Raw genomic sequence first — 5970 nt, 5'->3', positions numbered from 1 at the left:
TTCCTGTTAATGCTGTTTGAGGGATTGGCTTCTAAAACCGCCTTAAAGTGATTTTACTGTAATTGTTGCCTTTAGCTCTCATGAGGTTCAATTGCATGTTTCATCTGCTTCCCCAATTTCCTGTTGTTAAATAGAAAAATGTGTTCTGATCTTATAAAAAATGCATGGAAATTGACTTCACCAAATGGATAGTTTTTCAGGATATAATCCATCTATTAAGGAAAAAATTTAAAAAGCTAAAGATTTTAGTAACAATTTTGTAACTGCAGTGCCTTCAAATCACTTTAAAAAAGCTTAGTTGAATGCATGTTTATTTTATGTTCTAGATTCTGTTGTTTCCTATGTTACATGCTGAAATAAGCTATTTTGTATGTGCTTTAACTGGTGAGTGATCTACCAGGTAATTTCTTCTAAAATTTTAGGACTAATTATTAACACAATAATTCATAATAACAAATAATATAGATAGGGATGTACTTTTATTCCAGTTATACTCATAAGCATTTAGCACTTAATACTCAAGTATCCCTGTCATAAATATGACAAAGAGTTTAAATAACTTACCAAATTCACAGTTACTAAAAGACAGAGTCAGAATTCAAAACCAAGCTATTTGCCTGCTGAGCCCATGGTTTAAACACTACCACAGGTAGTGTCCCCAGATCACACTGATTTAATACAAGACCATCATTTTACCCAAAAGGAAATTAAGGCTCAAATAAGAAATATAAATTATCTAAGAATGAACAGCAATGAAATAATTGTTTCCTTCTTAGAGCATTTCAGTAGGTCTCAGTGCCATATAATATGAATTTAAAAATTAAGTATACCTTTATTTAACAAAATATTTTAACAATAATAATTTTAATAAATAATTAACATCTGCTTAATGAGATACAGTGTAGGAATTGGGATTGAAGTATAAATACATCTAATATCAATATCTGCACTAAGGAGTGTATAGTTTACCATGAAATATGCAATGAGGTATGTAATAAGTAAAAAGGATTTTAAAAATAAAATCTAGGAATTCCCATTTATACAACGAGATCACAGGAAAGGATTTATTAATAAGATTATTTCAACACCATAAGTGACTTGTGTCACTACACCATGTCTAGACTGTCACATACTTGTCTGTTACTGAATGTTTTTATTGAGAAGTGACCAACTCCAGATTTGAATAGAATCAAGCAGAAAAAGTATCATTACCATGAAAAATTTTATGAAATTATTTGGTGTCTGTATAACATTTCTCTCTTCAGTGTCTCTACTCTTACCCAGAAGTGCAGGAGACATCAGATCCAATGCCTAAACTGACATCTTACGAGACATAAGTGTACAATAAATAACTACCTTGAAAGGGCCTCAATATCTACACATGATTCTCTTATAACCTGGCTTTTTGGAACATTTCACTTTCATTTAACGGGTGAACACGTTAAAAGTTGAAATATTCTCAACTTTTCCATAATGCATACCTCTAATTCTGACTGTTTACTTATCCAGTCCCTCCCCTCTGTAAAGTAACTGCTATTATGGATCCAAGGGAAAGACTACATAGTGGATATTGCACTGGGGTTGTGGTCAGCGCAGCAAAGTTAGTTGGCCTATCAGTTAATAACCCTTGGAGGACTTTTTACCCCCAGTGCTTGCAGCTTTATTTAGAATGTAGGATAGATTTTTATTTTTTAGCTTAGCCATGTGTTCCCTTGCCAATTGCCAAAGCCACACATTCACTCTCAGTATCCTGTTATATTTACTTTGATATGTTATGACAAAATATCTTGTTTTGAAATGTTATCTGAGATCAATATTGAAGCCATTATAGTTTTGTTTTGTTTTGGGTTTTTTTGCTGTATGCGGGCCTCTCACTGTTGTGGCCTCTCCCGTTGCGGACCACAGGCTCCGGATGCGCAGGCTCAGCGGCCATGGCTCACAGGCCTAGCCGCTCCGCGGCATGTGGGATCTTCCCGGACTGGGGCACGAAACCGTGTCCCCTGCATTGGCAGGCGGACTCTCAACCACTGCGCCACCCGGGAAGCCCTATAAACTTTTATTTAAAGAGAATCACATGGCACTTTGGAGGTAGTATCTTACACTAAGGACCATCCATCAAAGTGGCAGCACATCATACTATTAAGTTCTCCTTAGCTTTCTTTGAATGTGTACTTGAAGTTCCTAAAAAAATGTTGATAATCCATTTTTGCCAGCAGTGGACACTTACTTTATGAGATTACAGACCAGTTAATTGTGGAGGCACGGCTAAAGAACCTACAGGGAATTCCCCGACGGTCCAGTGGTTAGGTCTCTGTGCTCTCACTGATGAGGGCCCCGGTTCGATCCCTTGTCGGGGAAATAAAAACTCCATAAGCTGCATGGTGCGGCCAAAAAATAAAAATAAAAATAAAAAAACCTACATACTCAGTTGAAATCTCTGAAGTCTGGGTATTTATTGCTACAGTATTGCCCAAAGAGCCAATCAACAGGTCCAGCTGGAAATCTGGTCCCCTGAGTCCCAGCTGTGTGATACACGACAATATGCAGCTGAACTTATAGCTTTAGATTTCATATAATATTCACAATAAATTAATGATGAAAAAACTGTCTGAAAAATTAATTCTTTCCATTATTTCATTGAAGAACAGCGAGCTTGTCTGACTGGTTGCTCAAAAAATTTTATATTGATGTTAACATACATATTTTTCACAAATTTGCATGTCAGTAAAGAGAAATGTCTCACAATCAACAGCTTAGAATTATAATTATAATCTGATCTTATATATGACATATTAACACAAGTTACAGTGAGTGGTAACATGGAGTTGATGAAATATGGTATACAAATAATTTTTAGATTATTGCCCAATAAATTGTCAACTAAATGGACTTCATATGCAATATATGGTATACTGGGCAGAAAAATCCTAATAATAGATGAAAGGAAACTTCTTGGGAATTCTGAACTTTTTGATGGAGTATTACAGTCATCTCTTCTACAGACTACAGGGATCTCTCAGGTGCCTAGCTCTGCTCATGTTAGCAGTGTGTATTTTGTTCAGGTATCACATATATGGGAAACGGTGAATCATAAAGCCTGGGATATCAATCATATACCTATTAACATAAGTTTTTGGGGGACTGAATCATTCATCTTAGTAAACTAAATAAGCTTCCCCAAGATTTCAAAATAAATAAGCAGAAATAAGATCTTTGGATGGCAGAGATATGTCTTCCCTGACATTGACAGAAGCATTTTAGAGACACATAAATTCAAGAAGTATTTTCATTTGCATAAGGACTTTAGGGCCCATGCTAGAGTGAAGAAAGGCCCTTGTTAGAAAAATCAGCGACTCACCTGATAAAATTCTGTATTTGTATCAATTTTCAGGAGGAGATCTGGGGAAAATCATGACCTACTATCACAGAAATATTGGTGTAGAAAAAAAGATTGCATCATGACTTTGGGTATAGGTAACATAACAGAATCCTGCAAGCTGTAAAATCAAATTGGGTAAGGCTTTAGGTAGTTTCATCAAATAGAATATAGCCTCTGATTAAAGCTCCAATGTTACTAATACACAACTAAAACTAAAAATCCAAAACAAAACAACAACAGCGACAGAAGAAAGCTATTATATTCATATGTGTAATAGAACTCTCGTCAGTAAAGAAAAAAACAAGAATCATCTCTCAGAAAAATAAAATTACAAAACATAACACATAATCTAAAAGAAAAAATAGCATATATATGTATATAGGTGTATATAGGTTACTTTTTACTTCACATTATGATAATGTATATTGAAACATTAGAACATATCTTTCTTTTTGTCATAGATTCTTTAATAGTTCTTTCAATAACTGCCTGGGGATGTTATTCTCTCCTAGTGTTTATTTTGTTTTCAGGTGACTAGTTACATATTTTCACTCTCATTCTTGTTTGATGGACCGATTTTTCCTTGCTTGCTTCTAATAATGTAGAAAAACTACCAATTCTCATAAAGTGCATGGATTCTCCCATTCTCCCTGGGAACACAGCTAGGCTTAGCCCAGCCTCTCACTTAGGAGATGCACAGTGGCTGGTATTTGTGAATACAATGTGGATAAAAGTGAGACAGTAAAGGGTGGGTGTGGGGACTCCATGCTCTCCCTTACCTCATCCACTGTCTAGACGCAGAGGTTCCCATGGGCAACCTCCATGGTCTCAGGGCTACCAATGTGGACGGAGCGGGGGTCTCTGATTCTAAGGAAAGCTGTATGCTGAAACTGCATTGGAATTTATTATGGGCAAAAAACAGAAGTTGATTTTGTTAGGTTACTGAGACTTGCGAGTTATTTGGTGATGTTAGTTTATCCCAACTAATATAAACAATGACTTTTTAGGTAAGGCAAAAAGTGCTGTTAGTTTAAATGTTTGTACTTTGGAGGAAACATTTATTTTCTGACTGGCAGGTTTTTAATATTTTCTTTTAATGTTGATTTTCTGATGTTACAATGAAATGTGTCTAAGCCTAGATTAACTTTTGAGGTTTTTGATAAAGTGGCTTCTTTAAGTAGAATCAAAACAGAAACCTTTACTGACATTTGAACTGCAACAACTCAGAAGATTACATGTAGTCATTTTGCATAATTTTCTATGTAAATGCATAGTATTTCCCTCCCACACTCACAGATATACATTGCAAGGGTACAAAAAAAAGTAACTATGTGAGGTGATAGATGTGGTAACTAACTTGATTGTGGTAATCCTTTCATTAAAATATGTATACTATTATAAATCATCACATTGTACACCTTACATATATACAATTTTTAATTTGTCAATTATACCTCAATAAAGCTGGGAAAAAAGGACAATGCAAGAGTTTTGAAGTCACATAACTGTGCTTTAACTTAAATGTTTTTATTTTTTCAGTTTTATTAAGCATAATTAACAAATAAAATTATAATATATTTAAGGTGTACAACATGATGCTTTGATATATGTATACGTTGTGAAAGGATTCTCATCACTGATTTAATTAACATGTCCACTCCTCACATATATAGCTTTTGTATGTGTGTGTGAGAACACAAGTTCTTGTCTCTCAGCTAATGTCAAATTACATAATACAGTATTATCAACTATAGTCACCAAGTTATATATTAGACTTTCAAACATTATTTATCTTACAAGTGAAAGTTTTTACCTCTTCAGCTTCTCCCTGTTTCCCCAACCTCCCAACCCCTGGCTACCACTATTCTAGTCTCTGTTTCTATGAATTTGACTTTTTTTTCAGCTTCTTTATATAAGTAATATTATGCAGTATTCATTTTCTCTGTCTGGCTTATTTTACTTAGCATAATGCCTTTCAGGTTCATCCATGTTTTTGTGGATGACAAGATTTCCTTCTTTTTCTAAGGCCAAATAATATTTTAGAGACAATTTCTTTCAACATCTGTCTGAACAAGAGAAAGAGGACACAAAATGTCTTTGGACACTGTGTATGTTTGCAGCATAAAAAGATAACACTTCAGTTTGTGACTTTCCCAAGTCTGGCTTCGGAAGCTAGCGTTTTAACAATACTTCCCACCTATGATGTCCTTCAGAATTAAGAGCATTTTCAAGTTTTACGGCTCACATTTCATCACATAGGCTCTTCTCCCTACCTGCAGACTCTCCACCCTTTCAGTCCACCTCTCCTGTTGCTGTAAGAAATACCTGCTAATCTCTATTTAATATCATATTAAAATATGCTTTTTGAGTCACAGATCTGTTTTTATGCTTGTGTTTTGATCCTTCTGGGTGTTAGGATAATTTTCAGTTGTTCGAATTTAGTATCAAGTGCTCTTGATAATCTGGCTTTGGTAATATGTTGTTAACCCATTAAAGTCACTTCCTTGGTTACATGAAGCATGATTTGCTCTTTCAAAGGTTTGGTATATCTACGAAAATATACTGGGAATTTAAGGGCCAAATGTTAAAAA

The sequence above is a fragment of the Mesoplodon bidens genome, assembly GCF_964165515.1.
Source record: "Mesoplodon bidens genome assembly, chromosome: 13".
Taxonomy (NCBI): Eukaryota; Metazoa; Chordata; class Mammalia; order Artiodactyla; family Ziphiidae; genus Mesoplodon; species Mesoplodon bidens.
The sequence above is the reverse complement of the archived record's forward strand: the minus strand, read 5'-3'. Positions refer to the sequence as shown.